A 13,360-nucleotide genomic window follows, 5' to 3' on the forward strand; every position below is an offset into this window, starting at 1 on the left:
CTAACTTTAGGCCTATCAATGCCGAATTACAGTTGTGGGAAACCAGTTGGAAGAAAGGACATGAAAAAGTGGAATATGATAACATTGGAATGAACATATTGCAATGATTGTCACTAAAGTGTCTAAGCGATTACATATCCTGCGGGTTCTGCAGCGAGAAGGAATTCCACCACATGATCTTGTCACAATTTCTTTTCTTATCTTACTATTTAATATATATAATCTTATTATTTAACCTGTTTTGTAAATATGTATTGTGCAACGGTCCCTTGGAAAAACAGCTCCTATTTATGCTGAAGGGCTACCGTTGTTTTTATAAAGAAGATTAAATAACAATAATATCAATAATGTCAAACTCTGCGTTGTGCGTAAAAAATACATCTTAGTCTGGTAATAAAAAATACATCTTAGTCTCTTAAATTACGGATGGGGTCGTATATGACCCCAAGATGCTGTCCCTTTTTTTTTGCCGTTTTTAGCGGGTTTGTGGGTTAATGTGAATTTGGATGCCAGAAATGCAATCTGGGATAGTTTTGCTTTATTTTCATGCAAATTTAGGAAAGATTTGATCAAAATTTTGTGAAATAAACTGCGTTTTTCGTTGCCGAAAATTACACCTTTGCGACATTTGATATGGCTGAAACATTCTACGACAGGGATGATGTTTTAAGGTTAATTTTTGCCGATTCTAATGATGAAATCGTTGATAATAACGAGAAATTAGTTGCCGATGTCGAAGATGAATTTGGTGAAGCAATGGCACTGCATGATATGAGGACAACTGCGCCAGCACATGAGAGAGAACCGTTGCTTCTTCTTGACTTAGAATTGAACGAAGTAAGTGTCACAATTATTTCTCCTTTTTGTCTGTTATTCTTGTGAAATACTGTACATATATTGCTGATAATATGAAGCATATTTTTGTACATTTTATATGTTTGAATAGGCAGCATAATTATTATGTACGAATACACTTTGTTTAGTTTTATGCTCTATCTTTTAGCCTGAACTTCCTGGACATAATAGTGATGTCGAGAGAGATGAATTGCCTGAAGAGATTGTAAGTTGAAATCTTAGTGTTGCACAATTCTTCTCCCTAATTTCTAACCCTTATTGCTCCTTGCTTACATCTCTTATATTTTCCCTCTAGCTTTCACCAGAATCATCCACTGCAGATGATGAACCTGAACCAAGTTCAAAAGGAAGAAAGGCTAGATCCAAGCAAAAGGGCAAGCAGAAAAAAACAAAAGGGAAACCCAGAACCAGTGTGTCTAAAAGAAAGAGTGATGAACTACCCTGGAAAAAGTTTAGAGGAATTGAAGATAACACAGGGTCTTTTATTCCATTTGTTGAAATTCCTGGCCCATCGAGACAAGCCCTGCAATTATCAACACTAATGGATTTATTCAACTTGTTTATTCCACTTGCACTTGTTCAAACATGGGTTGATGAGACTAACAGGTATGCTGCTGAAATAAGAAACAGAAAACCATCCAATATGAAATGGATCAATGTTACTGTTGAAGAACTACTGGCCTATACTGGAATGGTGCTTGCAATGGGCTTAGTAAATCTTCCATCTGTGCTGGATTATTTTGCTACTGAGCCAATATTGTCCCACCCTTGGTTTCCTTCAATACTTAGCAGGGACCGGTTCCTCCTGATTTCAAGATATTTTCATACATCAGATGATGCATAATTTCCAGGAGACAAACTTGGTAAAGTTCGTCCATTTGTTGATCATTTGATCGCTTTATTCCAAAAACACTGGACACCGCACAGAGAAATTAGTATTGATGAACAAATGATAGGCACCAGATGTAGAGTTAGTTTCATTCAATACATGCCAAAGAAACCAGCCAAGTTCGGTGTGAAAAATTGGGTACTTGCAGATTCAATTATGCCTTATGTGTGTAATTTTCAAATTTATACTGGGAAAGATGAGAGAACGCCCGAGACCGGCCTTGCCCATAGAGTGATAATGGACCTTGTCGAACCATATTTGAACAAAGGTCACAGATTGTTCATGGATAATTTTTATAGTTCACCTGCTCTCTATGAACAGCTGTATGAGAAAAAAACATTAGCATGTGGAACAGTTCGACAAGACAGGAAGGGTATGCCACAGGCTCTTTTGACAAAAACCGCACCGACTTACACACGGGGGCAATCAACATTCCTGAAGCACAATAATTTGACAGTTGTGAGATGGAAAGACAAAAGGGATGTTTTTGCACTTTCCACATTTCATGGCAATGCCTGCAACAATGAACTCCCATATAAAACTGAGATGATTGCAACCTACAATCAGTTTATGAATGGTGTTGATCGAGCCGATCAATTACTTTCATACTACTCATTGAACAAGAAGAGTCGTAAATGGTGGAAAAAAGTTTTTTGGAGGTTGCTCGAATTATGTATCACCAATGTGCACCAGATCAGAAAGTTTAAAGATAGTAAAGTTGTTCACAAAGAACTGAGGATTAGTTTGGCTCATTGCCTTTGTCAACCTTTACTTGATTTACGTGTTGGTGGTAGCCCTCGTTCTTCACTTCCAGGACCTGGCCGACCCCCAACAGACCTATCACGATTGAAAGGAAAGCATTTTGCAACTGGTGCAAAGAAAGGAGGGAAAAGAGGAAGGTGCAAAGTTTGTGGAAGTAAAAAGACAAATGAAGGAAAGAGAAAAGATACAAAAACTGCAAATAAGTGTGCACAGTGTGATGTGTTCTTGTGTGAAGGAGTCTGCTTTACTAACTACCACACCAAAGCAAGGATGTAATTTCTTGCTATTTCCTGCTAAAGGTATGCAAATGACTCTTTTAGGCTTTATGAGAATTTATGTAACATAGTTTTTGTAAAAAAACCCATTAGGTTTGAATATAATGTATTTTCAGAAATCCAAGATGGCCGCCATGGATTTTTGCGCACAATTGCATAATTCTATAAATGTCTAGTTTCTAAGAAATTATAAATTAGATAGTGATGAAAATTTGTAGGTACCTTTACTATATCTTCTAGAAGTGATTTGTTGCATTTGTGAAATAAACATGACTTTTCAAGACTTATTGATATAATTCAAATTTATGCAATTGCAATTATTATGCTAATTTTCTAATGAATTGTAATACTCCCCCTCCCCTTAATGCAGCGAAATGACCAAATTTTTTTAAAACTTATTTTTCTGTAATCTCCATCTTGTAGGCTTTCAGAAAATATATAGTTTGCCCTACTTGTGTTATAAACCTACTTATTTCTGGTAAAGCAGTTTTCATACAGATTCATCTCGTTCTAGACCTGGACTTTGGGGTTTTTAACTAAGCCGCTATTATAGAATTTCACCGCTGAATGACCTACTCAGGGCGGAAGTGAGAGGGAAACTGGAGCTAGCGCTGTTGCAATACATTGTGACGTCTAGTTACTTCCATTTTTAGAATCTACATGATTTGACGCAAATTTTTGTACCAAATTCATACATATTCAAAGCGAATTATATTTCGGGATTTTTTTCTAGATTTTGGGGTTTTTTACCTCATTAATTCATTCCGTCGAAGGGATAGAGCATGAATAGAAGCCGTTGAAGGAATAGAAGCCGTTGAAGGGATAGAGCACGAACAAAGTACGCCTTTTCTACAAACTACAGTTCCTTCTTTTAATTACGAAATAGGCAAGTAAGTATTAAATTTTTTTTATGATTGCCCATATTAAAAGTTTAAAATATCTTCGAAGATATGTTCGGAGTTGATAATCACTCTGTTGCTATATTTCAGCTTACTCGTATATACTTTATCAAAAGAGAGGCAGCAAAAGAACGGAGAAACTTATGGCTATGAATCTTCGTTTAGTTATAAATTATGTTAGCCTTACAACGAAAACCAGGGGGGGGAACAAAAAAGGGGAGAAATATGTAATATACGCGGGAACTAATTATTTATACCCACGAATAGTAACGAGTTTTTGCACGTGATTAACACACGGAAACGATAACACTTCACACAATGCACAATGATGCACTGTTTTTGAAAACTATATTTCGGTTATTTCTATATTTCTGTTATGTATTTCCGCCCCTTATTATTGTATTTATCTGCAATACTTGACCTCAAGTGTAATGATAATGCTTTTCCTGGCTGATACAAGCGTCCTTTTTTAATAACACTTCACATTTTAATAAAAGTGTTTATCAAGAGCTTTTAAAAAATTGCTCCTGGATAAACTATGCAACCAGTCGGCTTAGAAACGTCAATTTACGTCCATAGAAACGTCACATTGCAACGCCGTGCACAACGAGCGTGATTAACACTTCCGTTAAACGCTCAACCTGAATAGGCTTAACATGCAGAAAAGGTCGTTGAACAAAACACTTCAAATGTTGAAGATGTTGTACGGCAATCGCTTCGCGTACAAGGCAACTGGAAATCGCCTGCCGGCGATGCAAAGCGCTTTAAAAGTGCAGACAGTATTTTCGAATGACCTCAGTACAGTGGACGATTGTCGTTAACATTTGATGGAAAATAAGGAACTCGATTAAAGACAAAATAGCTGCAATGGTAAAAGCGAAATCGGTAAAAGATTCATCAAATGTCTATTCTGATAAAGCAACTGACAATTCAAATTGGAAGAATCCCTAGTTAAGGAGTGGGACAACAATGAAAGGGGAAAAGTGCATGTGAAAAGAAAAGGAAGGAAAAAGTATAGGAAAACGCACGTAGCTACGTGTTTGTGAGGCAGTTAACACTTTGATGTCATCGAGCGTAAAATTTTGATGTGTTTTTTACTCTTATTAACAAAATTTAGCAATTGCAGTTCTTTAGATAATAATATATATTCATCACCGACAAGCCAATTGTTTTTTATAAAGGCCTAGATTTAATTTAAGTTCTCAGACTCAGTGTGTACTTTTCGACTTCCCCAATTTCCATCGGTCAATATTTTCTTTTGAACACTTTTTGAACTGAAAATTTTATATTCACCTCATTTAAAACTGAGTTGTTGACAGTCTTGTTTTAGCAAACACTAAACCAATAACAAGCGCTGGACGATTTTTAAGTGTTTTTTGGTGTTGTTCCCGGTTGGAAAAACAAAACAAAACCCGAATGTGTAATTAACTACGTCTGAGTCGAAAGCATATCCTAAGCAAACGAGTGACAAAATACATAAGGCAAGACATTACTTACAATACATAACATTACATACAATAAAAACGGAGACAGGTCAGACTTAACATATTACGCAAAAATTATAAGGAGCAGGACACGAATACATGATAAAGTACAAAAGTCAACAAAGAAGAGATAAGACCAGGTTATCTGCACCAGCTGGTGGCCACTATTTGAAACATTTTTAAACCGGACCCGTACTTTGGACATTGTCAAGTGAACTATCACAAGAGAAGCGAAAATCTGGTACCTCAATTTGGTTCCTTCCACAGGTCAATTGCTGTCATTACAGTACCACATATTTGGCAACATCATAGCACCAAGTTTAGCAAAATCGGGTTTTTTCACACCTTGAAAATTACAACACAAAATATAAATAATCATCACAACTCTGTGTATTGATGTCATAGACATCATGATGTGACCATATTTTTAAACTTCATTTTAATCTTGTAATTCACATTTGTTCCTGCACATTAGCTTACCAATCCCCACTCAGAAATTTTATTATTGCTACTTTATTTTTCAATTTAAAATTTGACATTGTTGCTATTTCTTTATGACAAATTGTATAAGGAATTAAGTTTTGTGGCTTCCAACTTACAATTTATTTACCAAATAAGTTCAGAAAAAAAGTATAATGTAGGAATATATAGCACTTTAGTTTCACGCAGTTTTATTATAATGGGTTCAGAAGACAACAGCAACAATTTTGCAGTTAGGGCACTGGTCAAAGAGTTTTATACAACAACCCCAAATTTTGAATTAATATTTAATCATATACAGTAAATACCAAGCAAATTAAGCAAGTCCCCTCCTTACCTTGTCCATTGTTTTACCAATAAGATATCTAGTTGGTCAACTACAGTATACTTGCATGGAACTTGCAAAATCTCCAAGAGTTTCTTGTAGCTTTTATGCATCACTTAAATCACCCAAACCTTGCAGTGGATTCATTAGTGCCATAAGAGTTGTGAAACTCAAACTTTTCTGCCATAAAATGGCATTCGTTTATGAAGTAGAAGTATTGCTAGTAAATGTACAAAAGGCACCTACATAAAAAAATCATGAATATATACAATTAAAGAAAGGAATGAAAGCAAACAAAATTGCAAGAGCTAGATTTTAATGTAACATTCGCAGGTATCATTTAGAGTTTCATAGCCTTGGTTAATATTCCTACATGGTTACCATGCTTCACCAAACTGAATAAGACGACTGAATGAAATGACAAATTAAAAGCATTGTAGCCATGAACTGCATAAAGTAAGGAGCACATACATACCTATTTTACCAAAAGTTAAGGCATGGAGAAGATTATGACAACATAATATTTTTATAGTTCCAAGACATTCTTCCTGAGGACACCTGAAAGAAAGACTATATGTCATCAACAATGCTGACGTAGGCACACTAAAGTGTACCATGAATAAAAGGAAGGCAGTTTTAATCATATTTCTGATGCAGTGTTGTAGCAGGTAGTAAACTTACTATCATGCTTCGGGCAATTGTATATATAATTTATAATTACTGCATATCCCTCACAGACTCTTAGAAGTTAAAGCATTGGATAAAACTAGAATAACCAAGGGGCTTCTATAGTATACAGTACAGGTTCTGCCTCATTTGGCCTGATATGAGCCATACAATTAAAAATGATTAAATTTATAGTGAAAGATTAAAAAGCAGGATTGCAGGTATCATTTAGAGTTTCATAGCCTTGGTTATCATTTCTTTAAATAGTCTTTACTGATGTGCTTCACAAAACTGATTAAATGGCTGTTTACATGAGCCCTACAGGGAGGGCTAGCCCTACCAAGCAAGATCGCTAGCAAACTAGAGGACAGAGAACAGCAAGGGTCCTATCTGATGTTTCCGGCTTTCCTTGTTAATTTTCCCAAGCAATAACAGGGTATATTGTTAAAAAATCATTAGGAAAAGTAAAGATATTTTATTGGAAAAAGTGAAAATAGTTTTTTTGCTAGCCAATTTGTTTTTGGTACCAGAACGTGGCATCCAGGCTCACACCAAGATGTGGGGCTAGAATTTTACAAGTAAACAGAGGTGAGAAACAGCCCTACAGCTAGGGCTCATGTAAACACTGCCCTTATGTCCACTGACTGAACGAAATGACAAATTAAAAACACATAGTAGCCATGAGCTGCATGAAGTAAGGAACACATACATACCTACCTTTGTCAAAGTATGCCACATTTTACTCGTGTTGAATGCAATTCAAACAACAGATAATGAGATGGTAAACCTGCCACGTAAAAAAAGACAAAATTGCATTCGAAAGGATCGAAATGCGATATATATATATCCTCCTCAAATATAAAGACAATACAAATACCAGACAAATCTGAGCTCCAAGTGTCTCAACCACAGAACGTACCTCCCAAATTCTGTCAGGAAGCATGGTTTGTCGTCTAGATTCATAATCATACACCCATCTCACATTATTTTACGATGACTTCTACGTCGAATTTTTCCTCAGGAGTAACAGTAAATCTAATTTGCCTTCCTATAAATAAATGTTATTTCTTCTCGATACACCATGGCCATGACAATTCAACGTAAAGACTAAAGACTTAAGACTCTACAAAAGTTTGAATTGTATAGTCATCTCGAAGCGTTTATCTCAAAGACTTTACCATGCGCAACAGTGGAAATGGCAATGGCTATCAAATTACCGAAATCATGGTTGTGTTTCCAGTTGTTCTTTAAATTCCTCAACTTTCCCAAATATAGTAAAAAGCAAATTCCGAACAAACAAGACATCTTGAGAATCAAAATATAATTCAAACAAGACACAGATTGAGACTGTAAATTTTTGACTTTATTACAAAGTCATCTTCAGACAGAATGAAATACAATACTTTACAACGCATATATATACAACACAGAGAGAGAGCGCACGTGTCAATCCAGCATGTAGGCGGAAGGCCGGTAAACCAAGCAGAGCGAAACATGATAAGGTTGTGAATAAAACTAAATATGTATGCTATATTTACAACAATATGTTAGATAGATTAATTTAAGGAAAGAAAGACCCGACAATTAAAATAGAGAGATTAAGTGAACAGTTGTAGTTCTTTGCTGGCTTTAAGTCCAGTGTTAAGGAAAGGTTTGTTGTGTTTGATTAAGAGTGCTTCAAGAAACGCGAGAATATGATAGTTATTCGATTTAGTTATGTGTAGAATTCTATAGTTATTGAAAACTAAGTTCTCAATAGGAGAAGGGTTATTCAAAGATAATGGTATATCGTTGAGTAGTGAGAACTGGTTTTGTAGTGTGGCTAAGAATTGAGCATGCTCACACTCAGAGAAATGTTGGCCTACTGCACTAGAAGAGAGCCTAGTGGAATGCTCTTTCAAACGTACAGAAAGGCACCTTTGCGTCATGCCAATATAGGTTTTCCCGCAGCCAGGGCAAGCGACTTCGTATACTAAATTGCTACGAGATAAAGAAGGAAGTTTGTCTTTGTTAGAAACAAAATAAGACAACCTTTTAGTGTCGTATAAATAGTGACGAATTTCACCGGTTTGGAAAGAAATCTTTGTATTTTATTGAGACATGATTTAAGTAGAAAATCGCCCCGATTTCCGAGATAAGGTATACGGATCCAGATTTTGGGCAATAGATTATCATCCGCTTCATGAATAACCGTATTGACAACAGGAGTGGAATTTGGAAAATACTTAGTTTTGAGTTTATTTAGCGTAGAGTATATAACATTATTAGGATAACCATTCCAAGACATGAAAGATTTGATGATTTTAATTTGACTATTGAAAAGCTTTTCCGAACTACAAATTTTAAAAGCACGGTGGTAATTAAAGGGATTTCACCCAAGCTGTTTTGCGGTAGAATGGCTCGAAACTAGAAAAAATGCATGTGAGTACTGACCAGTGTGAGTGTCTTTACGATAAACGTCAGTACCATCGACCGTGATTTTTATATCTAAAAAATGTGCGATACCATCGGGAAAAGTGTCAACTGTGAAATTGAGGTTAGGATCGAAACTATTAAACTTTGTTAAAACACCGGAAATATCGGAAGGCTTAATTAAGACAAGTGTATCATCAACATAACGTTTGTAAAATTTTATAGTGTCATCAGCAATTAATTCAGAAACTATTATTATTAATCTCTCAAACTGCGTTAGTAAGATATTAGCTAAGACAGGTCCTAGTGATGAGCCCATAGAAACGCCGTCTTTTTGAACATAAATTTGGTCATCAAATCGTCGATATTTCCGGTGTTTTAACAAAGTTATATAAAATATAGCATACATATTTAGTTTTATTCACAACCTTATCATGTTTCGCTCTGCTTGGTTTACCGGCCTTCCGCCTACATGTATGGTGTTATGGCAGTCACGAATATTGTGAGCTCCGTATTTTTACTTTGTTTTTCGGTCTATTTAATCTATGACCGAACACAAATTAACGAAATTTGTGACTTTACATACACAAGATTCAAATGTAATAAATGGCAGAATTGTTCGTCAGGAAATCAGGGCAAACTGGCCAAACATGTGAGGTTGTGTTTGGCTTTGAACGTCAGTGAATATAGATACGAAAGCCGACTTTGGCGCTTGACTATGGATCCCAGCGAGCTTCAGTACGATAGATTGGCGACAGGCGAACGGTTAGTTTGGCTTAATGTTAAACTGAGCGACAATAATGTTTGTGTTGCTTCAAGATTTTTCTTTAAAAGCAAGAATTTTGTTTGTCGTTTGTGGTCGATAAACAGTATTGAAATTTGCATAAAGCATGTGTTCTTTATTCAACCGCGACGACGTCGAGCGTGTTGTGTTCAAACTGTATTTTATAAAAGGAGATCTCACAATAAGTTCTCCTACTATCCTAACGCAAACGCTACGTTCAACATTCTTCTTACCAGTGGAGATATAGAACTTAATCCTGGTCCAACCACCCAAGAGTGTAATAATAATAATTCACAAAGATATACAATTCCTGTGATTTCTGGAACTCGGCAATCGGGGCCTCGCTTGAATCGTCCTCTTGCAAACTTGAGAACACATAGGCAATTGGTAAATATTCCAACTAATTATCAATTTTCCAACCAGCAACAACACACTGATTCAAGCCAAACTAGCCTATGTTCGAAGGTAAAGAAACATCTGAACATTGCCCATCTCAATATCCAGTCTCTCAATAGACAACATCATGCAGAACTTAGGCACTTGGTCTATTCACAAGACTTTGACATTCTATCCCTTTCAGAGACGTGGTTGAATTCCTCTAACTCTAATGCTAGTATTCGCATCCCAGGTTACAACCTCCATAGACTTGATCGCCTTACAAAAGGAGGGGGTGGAGTTTGTGTATATGCTAGGCATGGACTTAAAGTTACACTGCGTAAAGACCTAAGCAGTATTTCATCAGACAACTTTCACCAATTGTGGATTCAGTGTCAACAACGCAAACTACGATCATTGGTCATTGGAGTGGTATATAGACCACCAGATTGCCCCATATCCTGTTTAAGTAATCATCTATCGCCGATTATGAACTATGTTTTAACACTAAATAAGGACGTAGTACTCCTTGGAGATCTCAACTGTGACATGCTCAAAAATGATCGTCATTCTACAGCTTTGGACGAATTCTGTGCTAATTATAACTTAAAGCAAATCATAGACAAACCGACGCGTGTAACTGAGAATAGCAAAACGTTAATTGATGTCATCATCCTGTCAAATCCTAGTATAGTTAAAGAAAGTGGTATACTTGATTTAACTATAAGTGATCATTATCTTATACAGGTGAACCTTAATTTAAGAAAGCCTAAACAAAGGAAGTCATACATCCAAGTGCGTAGCTATAAAAACTATAATAGCTCACGATTTGCGGAAGATATCGGTAAAGTACCCTGGCATATTTTGGATGTATTTGATAATACTGAAGAGAAAGTAGAAACCTTCAACAACCTATTGTCGTCAGTATTAGACTCTCACGCTCCATTAAGAACTGTTAAAGTTTCTGCAAAACCAATTCCCTTTATGACATCGGAAATCAAAGATTTGATGATCGCGCGTGACCTAAGTCATAGAAAAGCAAGTAGATCTGGTGCTGAAAGGGATTGGTCCGAGTTTAAAGAAAAGAGAAGAATAACAAAGCTACGGCTAAGAGAAGCAGAGATTGCATATATTCAAGAACAAATAAAATCAAGTAAAGGAGATAGCAACTGCATTTGGAAAACTATACGCCAATGTTTGCCATCTGGAGATACTAATAGACCTACATACACCAGAGACGCCACCGTAGTTGTGGAAGAATTCAACGACTTCTTTACAACCGTGGGAATGAAGAGTGCCCAATTGGCTAAAGATATAGCAGAGAAATTTGAATTACCACCCGCTATTGAAACCCAGGCTTCGACTACAGCGACAGTGGACGACAATATGTTTCAACTTAGACAAGTGACAACAGAAGAAGTGAGTGAAATTATCACCATGATGCCCTCCAATAAAGCTCCTGGTAACGATACAGTCCATTTAAAAGTCCTCAAGGACTGTTTATCTTCCATTGTTCAACCGATCACGTCAATAATAAACTCAAGCTTTCTCAAAGGAATATTTCCCAGTCAATGGAAAATATCTGAGATAACCCCTATTCCAAAGAATGATGATTATGAAGAAGCTGAGAATAATCGCCCAATTTCCTTGCTGCCTGTCTTATCTAAAGTTTGCGAGCGAGTAGTCCATAATCAATTTACAAATTACCTTATCCAAAACGAAAGATTCCCAACTAACCAAAGTGGAAACAGAAAACAACATTCAACCGAATCATTGGGCCTTGCAGTAACTGATTACATCTTGGACGCCATGGACAAAAAACAAATAACTGCAATGGTCCTTCTTGATTTTACTAAAGCATTCGACAGTATAAGCCATTCGTTATTGTTGAAGAAATTGCAAAACGTTGGTGTTTCACCGAATGTCTTACGTTGGTTTGCAAGTTATCTTTTTCAACGTAAGCAACAAGTCCGAATCGGCAAAACCCTCTCATCTTCCAGGACCGTGACTCATGGTGTGCCGCAGGGCTCCATTCTGGGACCATTACTGTTTAATTTATATATCTATGACCTTCCCAATGCCTGCACTGGATCTGAGATTGACTCCTTTGTGATGATACGAAACTCTATGCAGCACTTAAAGTTGCTGATCTCGCGGATGGCTTGAACCTCCTTACAAACGATCTTGATAGGGTGGCAGGCTGGTGTTGCTCTAACCAGCTGCTCATTAATCCGGAAAAAACTCAGTTCATATTGTTCGGCACTCGTCAACTACTGCAACAAAGGCCAGTCGACCTTCAACTGTCGTTCCTCGGAAAGACCCTACGTCCAACAAAATGTGTTAAAGATTTGGGAATCAAGCTCGACGAAAATCTTTCCTATGATGAGCATACTAACAAAGTTGTATCGTCATGTAACTTGGCATTAAAGCAGATAAGTAGAGTAAAGCATCTTTTCGACCAAAAAACGTTGGTTCATATAATTCAATCACTGGTTTTCAGTAAACTTTTTTACTGTTCCACAATGTGGTCGAACACGTCCAACAAGAATGTATCAAAACTCCAGCATGTTCAAAACTATGCAGCACGAATTATTACCAAAACTAGAAAGTTTGAACATGTAACACCTGCTTTAAAACTTTTAAAATGGATTCCGGTGAAAGATATGTTGTATTTCCGTGAAGCTGTGATGACATACAAATGTATTAATAATATGACTTCAACTTACTTATGTTCAAAAGTAATGTCCTGTCAACAGAGAAAGCGTCATTACAACTTACGTAACGATGGCGATTTACGCCCGCCAAAGTTTAGGACAACTTCTGGACAACGCACATTTATATATCGTGCATGTAAGATATGGAACACTATCGACGAATCTGTAAAACTTTGCGAAAACATTTCAACTTTTAAAAATAAACTTAAGAACGTGTTAGTTCAAAAACTCATTTTAGCTTAGTTATGTCGTTTTATCACGCTAATTTTATAGATTTATATAGAGACGTATTTTATTAGTATCCCACTTGTATTAAACATCTTAGTACTTGTACTTGTAAATTATCACTGAAAAGCCCTTTTGGGATGTGTTAATAATAAATCACTATCACTATCACTATCACTATCACTATTGACACGTGCGCTCTCTCTCTGTGTTGT

The 13,360-nt window shown here is 36.4% G+C and overlaps 1 long non-coding RNA gene across 2 annotated transcripts; it reads right to left on the reverse strand.

The window, feature by feature from the left end:
- Positions 1-3,594: 3,594 nt before the first annotated feature.
- LOC114535574 lies at positions 3,595-7,804 on the reverse strand. 2 transcript variants are annotated; one of them, XR_003688320.1, is made up of 5 exons: positions 7,555-7,804; positions 7,353-7,422; positions 6,445-6,527; positions 5,982-6,211; positions 3,595-5,509 (listed from the first exon to the last, which is right to left on the reverse strand). It is a non-coding gene; the product is annotated as an uncharacterized LOC114535574 (long non-coding RNA). The 2 variants fall into 2 exon arrangements; XR_003688319.1 differs by having other exon boundaries at positions 7,349-7,422.
- Between the last annotated feature and the right edge of the window lie 5,556 nt (positions 7,805-13,360).

This window comes from Dendronephthya gigantea, unplaced genomic scaffold (genome assembly GCF_004324835.1).
Source record: "Dendronephthya gigantea isolate DGI-Jeju-01 unplaced genomic scaffold, DenGig_1.0 000121F, whole genome shotgun sequence".
Taxonomy (NCBI): Eukaryota; Metazoa; Cnidaria; class Anthozoa; order Malacalcyonacea; family Nephtheidae; genus Dendronephthya; species Dendronephthya gigantea.